Below are 13,740 nucleotides of genomic sequence, written 5' to 3'. Positions count from 1 at the left end.
GCTTTAAATAAAGCAAATAATTTCAGTTACTCCTGAGCTTTTCATTTCTGTATTAATATTTGACCCTCTTAAAATCTTAGTGAAGGACTCTACATTCAATATGATTGACTACAGTAGAACTTTCCCAGTGGAAACTGTCCCCTTGTTGGCCTTTTTCTGAGTTCTAATGCATGCACAAAGCATTAAAGCCACTGGGAATATCCTTTTCCAAGTGTGTCATTTCAAACACCAAATCCTGAAGTGTATGCCTGGGCAGCCCTGTACGTCTATAATCTAGATGCATTCCTCTGGCAGCCATGGGGGTGAGTGGTAGGGATCTCCATCCAGGAAGCAATGGCTGATCGTGCCAGGAATGTAGTTATCTGAAAGCCTCCAGCTGTGGTGCCTTAGGGATCTGCTGCAGCATTTGAGTGGAGGCCATGCTCTTCCCAGGCTGCCCCCAGTCAGCGACTGGGAAAGATTGGGGAGTGGGGGTCTTAGGGCCTGGCCAGTTCTGTCCAACATGGGCCTCCCCTATGGGAAATCGTGGGGCCAGGGGTCCCGGCGGGGCTGGCCAAGACTCTCTCACAGATGCTCTGCTGCCCGAGAGTCCTCAAACCCGGTCGTCTTCGTTGTCCCCTGCTGTCACAGGTGTGAGAGGAGCAGTATGGCCCGAAGGCTCTCCCTGTCCACTCCTGTCCTCTCTCCACTTTAGCCTTCCCAGACATTACCCACCCCCTCCCCGCCGAACACATCTTGTACATTTAATTCCATATCGGCGTCTGCGGGCAGGAGGGTCCTTCTGGTACAATTCCTAAACTAATCAACTAATAATTACCAAATCCACAATAGGATGGTCACTATCATGAATCTGAAATCATATGAGGGGTGCCTGGGTGGCTCAGTCGTTAAGCGTCTGCCTTCGGCTCAGGTCATGATCCCAGGGTCCTGGGATCGAGCCCCGCATTGGGCTCCCTGCTCGGCGGAGGGCCTGCTTCTCCCTCTCTCACTCCCCCTGCTTGTGTTCCCTCTCTTGCTGTCTCTCTCTCTCTCTCTCTGTCAAATAAATAAATAAAATCTTAAAAAAATAAAAGCAATAGAAAGACATAAATATATCAGACAAGCTCAAGAAAATACCAACTATTCATGTCATGTCTCTGGGAGTCAGACTATTCTGATTATCATACCCGCTCTGATGTTCATTATGAGAACCATGCCTGCTTGGTTTTTGACTGATAAGTGGTGGCCACTCGGCTCTGACTCTTCAGATTCCAATCACGATCATTGTATTTATGGATGTTAGAAGTTTCCATAGTAATTTCTGGCCAACAGACATAAGCTACCATAGAGTTCTTCAAAAGATGTTGGCGCTTTCATTATAAATTAATTTTTCTCAGCCTTGGTGAAAGCCATGTCATCTGGACCCTCCAGAGGTAGATGAGCAGACCTTACATGAAAAATCCACTCTAACAAATCTTCCAGAGCCTTTGGATACCTCACATTACAGTCCACCAATGAAGTTCTTGCATTTCTCCTTAATTTAGAGTAGGCCACTGTTGGTCCTTATTTCACACAACCAGCCAAACAAACTACTGGAGCCAGCCCAAAAAGTAAAAAGATGTAATTCTCAACCTCATTTTAATAATTCCAAATTAAGGGGTGCCTGGGTGGCTCAGTCAGTTAGGTGTCTGCCTTCAGCTCAGGTCATGATCTCAGGGTCCTGGGATAGAGCCCCGCATTGGGCTCCCTGCTCAGTGGGGTGGGCCTGCTTCTCCCTCTCCCTCTGCCCTCTCACAGCCCCCACTCGTGCTCTCTCTCTCTCAAATAAATAAAATCTTTTTTAAAAATTCCAAAGTAAGAAATTTGACTTGATCCAACTTTATATTTCTTGCACTTTTATCCTCTACCTCTAAGGGCCATTACCAAACAAATATCCCTAGTGGCTGGCTATATGTATTAGAAAAAAAGCTTGCAGTTTTTCTGTTCTAGTACAACTCCCAGTGGGTGGCAAGGTGTACCTCACTCTCTGCGCCTGTGGGGACTTGAGTCTAGTTATAGTTCTAGAAACAAAAAGGAATGGAAAGTGCACCTCCTGAGGAAGATCTGAGTGTCCTGGAAGGGAACTAGCTCAGAGAAACCAGGTCAGGTTCTCCAGAAAAAATCTCCTTCGGCATGAGTGGTAGAATGCTTACTAGCAAAGAACACTCACAGAACTTATGGGGTCAAAGCAAACAACTTCATGGGAATGGACCAATATAGCCTAATTAGAAATGTCAAGAATCTGTTCCCTTCTATTCAGTGCCTGAACATTAATAGCAGACATCCTGTGAATTTGGGATCCAATGTGTTGTAATTCAGTGTTATGGACTTAATGTTTGCATCCCCCCCAAATTCATATATTGAAATCCTAACCCTAATGTAGTAGGAGGTGGGGCATTTGGAAGGTAATTAGGTCATAAGACTGCAGCCTTCATGGGGGCTGCCAGGCAAGGAAATCAGGAAGAGGTCCCTCATCAGAACTTGACCTTGCTGGCACCCTGATCCTGGACTTGCCAGCCTCCAGAAATGGCAGCAGTAAATGTCTATTGTTTAAGCCAGTTGCTGGTATTCTAGGATAGCAGCCCAAATTTAGACACGGAGCCACTTACAGGATTATACTTTGGATCTGGTTTTCCCAAATCTCAGTAGTGCAGTTGCCGGATGTAATGACTCCTTTGAAGGTAACCTGAGAATCCTGCAGGTCCTATCTTAGACCTTGAGCTGGGAATGTGAGAACTTGGGCTCATTATTGTCTTTCCCTGATCCTCAAACACATTTAAGAAGCAACCAGCCAACTCCATTATACTTTTTATTGTGACTAGAATGTTCGAAGGTAGCCAACACTTGGTGACTCAGAGCCTGGTTTTTATAGGCACTTGATCAAAGGGAGATAAAATTCATAAATTGAATAACTCTTTGCCACTTCCTGCCACACACTACCAGTAGCCTCTTTAACACTGGAAACAGGGGTGCTAATGCCTTTAAATCTAATGGGATTAAAAAAGATATTCCAAAAACCGCAGAACCAATTCAGAGAATTATCCTTAGATTTAGATTTCTCTGGAACCAATCTCAGCACCAAAATCAGTATCAGCCACACTTCAATCAGACAAAGTAGAGCCAATACATCAAAAACCAATGATGTATTGTATGGTGACTAACATAACATAATAAAATAAAATTTAAAAAAATAAATATATATATTATGTATACAATAAAAGGAGTTGTTACATGGAATTGACCTTATACAGCATTTGGAGGTAGTTACGCTATCTCTGCCTGTAAGGCTCTTGTCTCACGTAGAATGCTGAAGCAGGGCGAACATTCAAAAAGGGGAGATCTGACCAGGCTGACACCTATAAGCACCAGCTGAAACTCCATGTGGACTGATGGAAACCCGTGGCTGTTTTTGTCTCTGACCTTAGAGACAAGGGTATCCTATAGAAGCAGAGGCTTTTCAGAATGGAATTGAACACACACTCCTGATCCTGGAGTCAGAGAAGCTAAAGTCAGATCTGAGGAAGATAGAACAACCAATTAGGTGAATCAGCAGATTAACCACAAAGTGTGGGAGCCACAAAATGGTCACTGCTTCCCTTCTGCCCCTGAAGATCCCCAAGAATCTCCCTTGCGGTCTCCTCTGTCCAGAAACACACAAGAGTGGAGACTGTGGAAATTGTACTTCAGCCTAGCCACTCTGTCATAGGACAAAGGCATCAAATGGCCATTGTTTGAAGGCGGACCCATGGAATCCTGCAGCAGAGAAGAAACCCCAGAGCAGACGCTAAACGGGCATATTCATCAATCACACTGGGAACATACCTATCCTATGACCGGGTGGAATCTGCCACAGTGGAGATTTGAGGAAAGTGAGCTGCTAATCTGGATACAGTTTTGTTTAACCTTCCTATTGTTCATTTGTCAACTGGCATTAGGGAGCCCCCCCCGCAGCAGATTTGACCTTACAGGGGTTTTTTTTTATTGTTATGTTAATCACCACACATTACATCATTAGTTTTTGATGCAGTGTTCCATGATTCATTGTGTTGTGACCTTACATTTCTTAACATAAACTAGCAAGATTACCTCATGTGCTGCATGAACTGTCAAGAATGGAAATTCAGTTTCCTGTACTTTAGAGTTAAAAATAGACCCCAACTGGGTGCAGTCGGTTAAGCACCCGACTGTTGATTTCGGCTCGGGTCGTGATCTCAGGGTCATGAGATCGAGCCCCATGTCAGGCTCCCCGCTCAGCATGAAGTCTGCTCTATCCCTCCCTCTCCCTCTGCCTCTCCCCCCTTCAAATGAATAAATAAAAAATCTTTTTAAAAATAGACCCCAACTTCTGAAATAACTGCTAATTACAGAGGTTTTTGCAGAGTGATTTTGGAGGTGTTTTTAAGATGGAAAATTAGTTGTGAGATTCCTAAACATGCTATTCCTTTGCTTCTGTAGCAACATTTACTTTATCAGAGCAGTTGGTGAAGACTTATTCTTTCTGGGCTCAGCAAACCAGATTTTGTACTAGAGGAACAGGACGGAGGCACTGACCAGTAGACTTATAGAAATACTGCCCCCAGTGAGCAGAGAGGCTGCACTTGATTAAAGGGACAAACACACGACATTCCTGGGTCTGGGCAAGAAGCAGCATATGCACTAGACAGTGTGCAGACTTGGCTTCCAGACTCTGCTCTGGCCCTAGCTGCCTATGACCTTGGATTGGTCCTTCCCTTCTTGGGGCCTCATTTGTGTCTCTGTAAAATGGCAGTCTGGGGACAGGTGATGTCATAAAGTCCTCATGGCCTGGACATTCCTGTCTGGGGAGATGGTTTTCCCTGCTCACAACAGCGGTGTCTCCATGAACACCTTTCTTACTTTTAACACCTTTATTCTAAAGTCTGAAAACTACTTTGCTGGAAAACAAAACGGTCCCTGTGAGGAATCTGAGGTAATCCGCAGACACTTGTTATAATATTTCCTTCATTCAACAAATGTTCCTGGAAGGTTTTCTAGCGCTGGGTACTCTGGTAGACACTGAGGGAGATGGGGGTGAAGAAGATCAGATGGTCTGTACTTCAGGCATCTTACACTTCTGGAAGCGCAGGACTTAGGAGTGCACTGTGCTGGCAGAAAATCTGCCGTGAGCATTGAAGTGGTTCAGGGTCTCACACAATGTGAAGTTCACAAGGGCAGGCAGAGCAGGGCCAGGACTAGTTTCAACAAGTGAGGTGCTCCAGGTGCAAAATTTAGGAACTGCTGAGGCACTTGGCAATCAAGATGAATAACGGTTTAACAACATTTTTTTTTTGAGAGTACCCAAAGGTTATTTACTGATAGAACAAGTTTGGAAACAAGTTTCAGAGCTTACTATTCAGACTTCCCTGTGTGTCATGATCTGGTCCCTTTAAAATCCATTCAGCCTCATCCCTCAACAGACTCAGCCTCAAACTTGAGGCTCGTTGTGGTTCCTGAAGCTCATCACACTATTAAGAACACTCAGTAAGTTATACACATTTTATTCATTAATCATTTTTGACTTTTCAAAAATGAAATTTGACCAAAGAGCAAACATTTCCTGAAAAAAATATTCTTTACTAGGAAAAAAAATGTTATTAGAAAACTTTTATACTTTATTCACTTAAAACAATTATGAGGGGCGCCTAGGTGGCTCAGTCATTTAAGCATCTGCTTTCGGCTCAGATCATGATCCCAGGGTCCTGGGATCGAGCCCCGAGTCAGGCTCTCTACTCAGCAAGCAGCCTGCTTCTCCCTTGCCCTTTGCCTGCTGCATCTCCCTACTTGTTGTGCTCGCTCTCTCGCTCTGTCAGATAAATAAATAAATAAATAAATAAATAAACAAATAAATAAAACCTAAAAAAATTATGAATATTATAATGGGTGCTCACTTAATTTTTGTTTTTAGGGAGAGAGCGTGGAGGAGGGGCAGAGGGAGACAGAGAGTCCCAGGCAGGCTCCTAAGGCATCAAAAAGGAATGCGGTGCAATGTTTAGGAAAAGAAGTAAAATGCAAGTGGAAACTTGTCAAAATTATAGGAGTCAGTCAGTGACAAGTTTGACAAGAAAAAATTTATTCCAGCTACCAAAAATGAATGAGTTCCTATTATTGATATTATGAGAACACAGTTACCATCAAATCCAGAGCAAACTATAGAATCTTCTTTGAATTGTGAGAAAAAATGAAAGGAAGTATTAGATAATTTAGGAAGTACTGAACATGAGTGCAAGCAAGAGAATAAAAAGGTGCCATTTAAATAAATTGTAAAAATAACTATGACACAGCTGCTAATTTATAATAAAACAAAAATATTTTACTTGAATGTGGAATGAACCCAGAACAACATGCAGATTTCAGAGAATCTACTTCATATGATGACCGAAGACTTTTTTAAGGACTGGTGTATAAGAAAATATTCTGATGGTTACCTTTATGTGGCTTTCCATGGAACTTTTTAACAGTCATGTGACACATTCAGATATTTGAAACTCCAAAAATGTTTTCAAAGATTGGAAGAATTGGAACAGAATTTGGAACCATGGGAATTCCGTGTTTCATTAGGATACTTTTCCAAAATAGAAGTGTATTAATACGCGTGTGTGCGTTTGTGTTTGTGTTTGTGTGTGTGTGTGTGTGTGGTCTCAAAGGGCCATCCCTCACATAAAGGAGTCTGAGTGAGTAAGGAAAGGGTTAAGGTATAGGCAGGGAGAAGTAGGGGGCCCCTGACTAGACTATGAAATTACTCTTGGCAGGCAAAATTTCTAAGCCAGAGTGAACAAGAGATAAGGGAATAGACCAGACCACCTGGCCCCAGATGTGAGGGAATATTTTTCTTTGGCAGCTACAGTGTGATCACAGTAAATAATCAAACCTCAAAGAAGTAAGTCATTAAGGATGCTATCAATGTGTCCTTGTTAAACCAAGATGGCACAAGAATCTCAAGGCCACAAGCTCCCTGGTCAAGTTTTTGATAAAAGCCCGGCCCTAAAAGCCCTCAGTGGCAACCCATTCGGGACACCTCTCACCCGAGAGAGCTTTTCCTTTCCTTTCTGCTCTCACCTTCACTTGATAAACTTTCACTTCACTTCACCGTATTATGTCCATGAGATTCATTCTTCCACTCCGTGAGTCAAGAACCCTGCAATCCTGCAACATGAGGAAAAGCATATTTATTGAGGGACACATGGCCACCAAAGACAAAGTCAGGGTTCCAGTAGTGAGGAGGAGAGGGGAGTGAGCACGGGCGACAGGTGGCAGTCCCTCCCCACGCAGAACCCACGCGGAAGCAGGGGGCGGACGCCTTGTGTGCACGTCTTAGCGCTCTGCCAGACAAGGGGAGGAACAACTACTGAGGGTCTTACTTTACATGGGCTGACACAGCGCCTCTCTGAGGAGGTGGCATTTAAGGAGAGAGAGGAAGGGTGACAAGACTTGGGAAGGGCAGTTGAGGCAGCAGGGAGTCTAGCTGCAAAGGCCACAAATGGGCGTGGGCTGCCAGGAGGCCGCGGTGGCTGCAGCGCAGGGAGGGGGGGAGCGGTGGGGGTCCCGAGGGTGCTTGGACACATGCACGGATCTTCTCAACTGCGCCTTCCGTGATTGCACTTGTCAGTCCTTCCTGGCTGAATGGTTTAAGGTCATGGTTAAAACAGTTTGAACACGGGTCTGTGCAGCCCACTGCTGCCCACATAAGGGACTTTTGCTAGAAGGGGATAACTGTATTCCCCTTTTTATGCTCCCTGACCATCACTTTTAGTGATTACATGAATTGGATAAAGAACTTGTGGGAAGTCGACCGAAGCAGATCATCAGGTATAAGTCCAGACCTGCTGCACATCCAAGGGCACAATAATGTGGGACCCTGATTGTTTATCTTCAGAGATGATCTACTTATTATGTGAAAGCTCTTTCCTGAACCATCAGGGTAAGTTGTCATGGAGGCAGGGCCGGGAGATTAGCACCTGGGGTTAATTTCATCCCCCTCATCAAGGCTCCTAAAATCATTCTCTGGCTCCAGAGGCTTGTCTGTCCCTAATCAGTGAGAGTTGGTTTTACCACTTACTGAGAGGGCCACGTTGCCTGTGCCCTCCCCTGCCTTGGCCTGAATCTCCTCCCAACAGAAAGGCTGAATTATCTCTACTCCATGGACCCTGTGGCGGAGGGGAAGAGGTCGGACATTCCCAGTGTGTTCAGGGCCCGGACACAGCGGCACCCAGAAATTTGTGGGTTCATGCTGAGGGGGATGAGGAGTGATCGCTGGGCTCCTTAACGCTGTGTGACCACTAGATATACGGACGGACTCTGGGGAACCCGGAGCACAAGGGAGACACTCTCCATGCCCAGAGAGCTCCGACACAGGCTGACATGCCCTCGAGGGGCAGGAACACCGTCCCTGAGGGGAGGTGGGCTTAGCTTTCCGCAGACTTTCTTCCTTGATCCACCCCGTGTTACACAAGTTGTCTGCCTCGGAGCACTCAGCCTTCTGTGCTGGTCTCTTGAATCGGGGAGGCCTCGTGCTGTACTTGGAGATCAAAGGGGGTCTTGCCATGCACTTTATGAAAATTAATAAAGGGAAACTTGACTAAGTCAGGGTCGAGAGGCCAGAATGGGAAGCTCTCACACCATACCATTTGTGGCCAATTGTGAATCCAACAGTATGAGAGGAAGCTTGCAAGTCACTATCCCAGCAGGAGGAAGAAAGATTTCCCTCCTCCCCCCAGCAACAGCCCAGCCAGTGAAGGACAGTCACAGCCCAGCCAATGAGAAGCCGCTCTACTTAGAAAACCCAGTTTACTCCAGTGAACTTCTTGTTTACGACTGCCCCCTCTCATCTATAAAAAGGCCTTCTTCTTTGTTCTCTGGACCTGCCTATGGTTTTGCTGTAGCTTGCTTGTCCTAGATTGCAAGTCTCTGCTTTTCCCAAATAAATGCATTTTGCTGGCAAAATAACTGACAGTTTTATTATTAAGGTTCACAATGTCTTCACTTTGGAACGCAAAGTCCTGACACTTGTTACTCTTCAGATCTCAGTTTAGGAAGGAATCCAGGTTCCCTTTTGTGAAGCAGGGGCATGGGGCTGCACTGTTCTCAAGAGCACAGGCCATGGAGAGAGGGACACCCGCTTTCACTCTGGCTCCAGCTCCCAGCCAGCTCTCTGACCTGGAGCAAGGACAGGCTCTCTGGGGGCTCAGTGTCCTCAGGTGTTTAGGGGAAATCATGGCCTCTGCCTCATATGGTGGCTGTGGGCTTGAGGTGAGCAGGACCGTAAGAAGCCCAAGCCCACCCTGGCACATTTGAGGTGCTCTGGAAAGGTTCTGCTCAGGCTTGGTGCTGCCTGTAGGAGACAGTCATGGCCCAGTATCTCGAAGAGGCTACAGGCTCTGGGCCAGAGAGAAGTGCATGATGGTTCATTCACTGATGGTCAGTGATTTCATTTGGGGAACACACAGAGAGCAGACTCCCCTCTGGGCCAGGGATTCACTGAAGGACAGATGTTTAGCCCTGTCTGACAGGATAGCTCTTCTTGGGAGTCCTCAGGGCTGAAGAGCTGAGGCAGAGGCTGAGGCAGATGAGAGCTAGGCCCTCCCTCCCCTGGCAGCTCCTGTCAGGGAAGGAGAGTGAGCAGAGAACATTCCAGACCCAGGGTCAGATGCCAAATAAGGACCAATGGCAGACTGTGGGCCAGGGGCAGCCAGAGTCTGTGGAGTCCCGGGGCAGCCCTGGAAGAGAGGAAAGAACCTGGCTTCAAGCCAGACCTGGCTCTGAGTGGTTGGTCCAGGTCCACCCTTATTTGCTCATGACCTGGGGCTATGGACTTAACCTCTTTGTGTTTCCATATCCCCTCCTGCAAACCGAGGCCCCTGACAGCATCAACCTCCCAGACTGCTCCTGAGGATTAGAAATAATTCATTTGATATTTGTTAGAAACTGTCTAAGTGGAAGCTGCTTATCTAGGTGTGAAGGAACAGTGAACTGGATACTCTTCTCGTGGATCTTCCATGACCCACTAGACAAGCAGAGCAATTGTCAGGTAGTGCTACGTACTCTGCACAAAGTTGAATTGGGATGGAGAGATGCGAAGGGGTGGACAGTAGTTTTAATGGGGTGGTCAGGGAAGGCCTCCCTGAGGAGGAGACATCTACCATGAATCAGAGTAAAGGGCCTTGGCAGTTAGTCCTTTCAGAAGGACCCTGGCCTCTACATAACACCCTCTTCCCAAGGTGGGAGGAAAATGAAGAGGCATGGGCTTCAGTAGGTCTTTGTGGGGCATAAGGTTTATGTCTGTGGCTTCCAGCCTGCTCCTGATCTCCTGTTCCTGAATTCCTGCCCCGCTCCAGCATCAGATGAGGATGTGGTCTGACAGAGACTGCCGAATGAGCAAGGGCCGTTGCATGAAATCCTTTCCCTGTAACAGATCCACACTAGCATACACATCAACACACGTGCACATGGACACATACAGACATGTGCCCCTGTTGTCTCTTACTGGTTCTCCTCCTCGGGCTGAAGCCTGACTGATACAAATTTGATAATGAGAGTGGTTCCAGAAAAACAGAATCTTTTTTTTTAAAGATTTTATTTATTCGTTTGAGAGGGAGAGTGCACAAGCAGAGGGGGAAAGGGCAGAGGGAGAGGGAGAAGCAGATTCCCCACCAAGCAGGGAGCCCAATGCAGGACTCGATCCCAGGACCTCGGGACCATGACCTGAGCTGAAGGCAGATGCTTAATTGACTGAGCCACCCAGCGCCCCAGAAAAACAGAATCTTAAGGATGAGTTCTCTGAAAATGTTCAGGGTTTATGGGATTTCTTCTTTAATGTAATTAGATTTAAAGGCATTGGTGACTCTGTTTCTGACCGTAAAAGACCACTGGTAGTCTGTGGCAGAAGTGACAACTGAGTTTCTCAAATTATGACATTTAGATCCCTATAACCAAGAACCTACAGAACGAATCCAAAGGTCTGGGTAAGAAGTAGGTGCTACCTGTGAACAATAAGGAGTAAATTGTGGAGGACTGGTTGCCTCTGAGTCAGCTTGAGAACACAGGGAAAGAGAATAATGTCCCATGTCCTTCAAGTCCCAGCTCAAGGTCTGCATAAAAGATCAGAAAGCTTCTATGAACTAGCCATAGAAATCATTATCTCCTGTAGCCACAGGGCCAAGATGTAGGAAAACCAAATTCCAAGTCTAATCCTGTGATTTTCCGTATTATAACACAATATGAATTCCCAAATTCTCAGAGTTTTTTCACATAATGTTAGGGCACTGATCGGGAATGGATGGAATCCTGAAAGTTGGCGTGGGACGCAGGCATAGCCTAATGAAGCCGGGTAATTTGAACCCCTAAATTCTCTGAGGTGCCTTTGCCAATAGAAGCAGCTTGCCCCTGCCATCTGAGGAGGTATTCCCTCTCTGTGTGAAGAATCTACAATCATCTTGCCTAATGGGGCCACCTTGCAGGGCACTGCTAGTCCTGCACGCAAGCTACATCTACCACCTCTCTCCTTCAAAACCCTGTAACAAGCCTCAAATTCCCACAGGCCAGAAAATGTGAGTTATAGTGTGACCCATGAGTAGGTGTAGAATTTCCCAAAATTGGGGCACCTGGGTGGCTCAGTCAGTTAAGCATCTGCCATCAGCTCAGGTCATGATCCCAGGGTCCTGAGATTGAGCCCCGTGTTGGACTCCCCACTCAGTGGAGAATCTGCTTCTCCCTCTCCCTCTGCCCACCCCCACTTGTGCTCTCTCTCTCTCTCAAATAAATAAATAAAATTTTTAAAAACAATTTACCAAAACTAACTGCATGATTTTTCCAAAACAAATAGTTAGAAATCTGGGAAATTTGCATGGAAAAATACTTGAGGGTAGAGTATGAAGGAAAATAAAGTTAAGGCAGACCAAATTTATTGATATGGAGTCATTAAGCCAAGGCTCTGGATTCAATGTTTTTGCTTCAGTAGATAGGGATGGCTCTAAAAATTTGCTTGGTTGTTGATTGAAATAAGTCCCAAAGGTGGCCTATCCGTCATTACGGAGAAATGCAAGAGCTTTCCTGGTGTACTACAGAGGAAGAAATCCAAAACCTTAAGGAGCCTGGGAAGGTAGAGTGAATTTATCATGTAAGATGTGTTTACTCACCTCAGGAGTTCTGGGAGATACAACATCCACCAAGGCTGTGGTAAATTGCTTTCTAAGGGAGCCCAGGCAACTGTAAAGAGCTCTTTGGTGGCTCTTCTCTTCTCTGTTGGTCAGAAATGACTGTGGGCTTGCCCCTGAGGAAGGACCATGCTACACTGCCAAATATTTATGCTATTAATTGCTATCCCAACCTTCCCCCAGTGGACCTCTGGCCAATTACTAGGATAACAATGCATAGTGGAAAGGTAAGTAATCAGAATTCCAAGAGATTATTCAATATTGGCTCTGAACTGACACTAATTCCAGGAGACCCAAATACATCAGTATTGTTCTAGTTATAGAGTATTGGCTTACGGAGGTCAGGTAATCCAGGTGGTTTTATTGTAGTTTCCTCTCACAGTGAATCCAATTAGTCAATGAATCCATGCTCTGGCCATTTCCTAAGTGTTAGAGTCCATAATTAGAACAAACATATTCAGTAAGTGGCAGTATTTCCACACTGGCTCCCTGACCTATGGAATGAGGGCTCTTGTGGTAAGAAAGACTAAATAGAAGCCACTAGAGCTGCCTTAACTATAAAAATAGTAAACCAAAAGCAATACCACATTCCTACAGGGATTGGAGTGATTTTGCCACCATGAGAATTAGAACAAAGCAGAGTTCTGATTCTTATGACATCCCTTTCAACTTCCATACTTGTCCTATGCAAAAAAAGATGGATCTTAGAGAAAGACAGATGATTATCATCAACCTAATGGTGGTCATTCCAATTACAGCTGCTGTTCTGCATGTGGTTTTGTTGCTTTAGCAATCAACACATCCCCAGACACCTGGTATACAGCATTGATTGGGCAAATGCTTTTTTCCTTCTTCAATAAATATTACCAGAAGGAGTTTGCCTTGAGCTGGAAAGGGCAGCAGTGCACCTTCACTTCCTACCTCAGGCTTATATCAACTCTCTGAGCTTATGTCATAAACTATGCCTTAGAGACTTTGATTAGCTTGCACCAGGAATGATACTATTTTTTTGCATTGATGACATTATTCTAGTTGATAAGAAGGTAGAAACTAATATAGACACATTGGCAATGCACTTGAATGAGAGAACATGGTAAATAATTCCCACACAAAATCAGCGGTCTTCCAAATGAGTGAAATTTTTAGTGATCTAGTAGTCTGGGAAATGTCAGGATAGTGCTCATTAGTGAACAGAAAGTTCCTACATCTTGCTTTTCTTACCACCAAAGAGGAACACAGCAATGAAGTGGCCTACTAAGATGCTGGTTGTAATGTATAACTCATTGTGGTGTGCTACTATGACCCATTGACAAGTGATCTGAAAACCTGCTACCTTGGAATGGGACCCAGAAAAAGAGAAAATTCTATGATCCTGCACCCATGGCTTCACAGAGAGTTCCCTGTGACCAGATAACTGGAAAAGAAAAAAAAACATTGTGCCTGATTTTCAGTTGTTCCTTCACAATAGCCATGCACCATCAAGTTAGTTTTCTATTGTTGTGTAACAAATTACCCCAAATTAACAGCTAAAAACAATGCAAATATTTTAACATGC

The sequence above is a fragment of the Zalophus californianus genome, chromosome X, assembly GCF_009762305.2.
Source record: "Zalophus californianus isolate mZalCal1 chromosome X, mZalCal1.pri.v2, whole genome shotgun sequence".
In the NCBI taxonomy this organism is placed as follows: Eukaryota; Metazoa; Chordata; class Mammalia; order Carnivora; family Otariidae; genus Zalophus; species Zalophus californianus.
The sequence above is the reverse complement of the archived record's forward strand: the minus strand, read 5'-3'. Positions refer to the sequence as shown.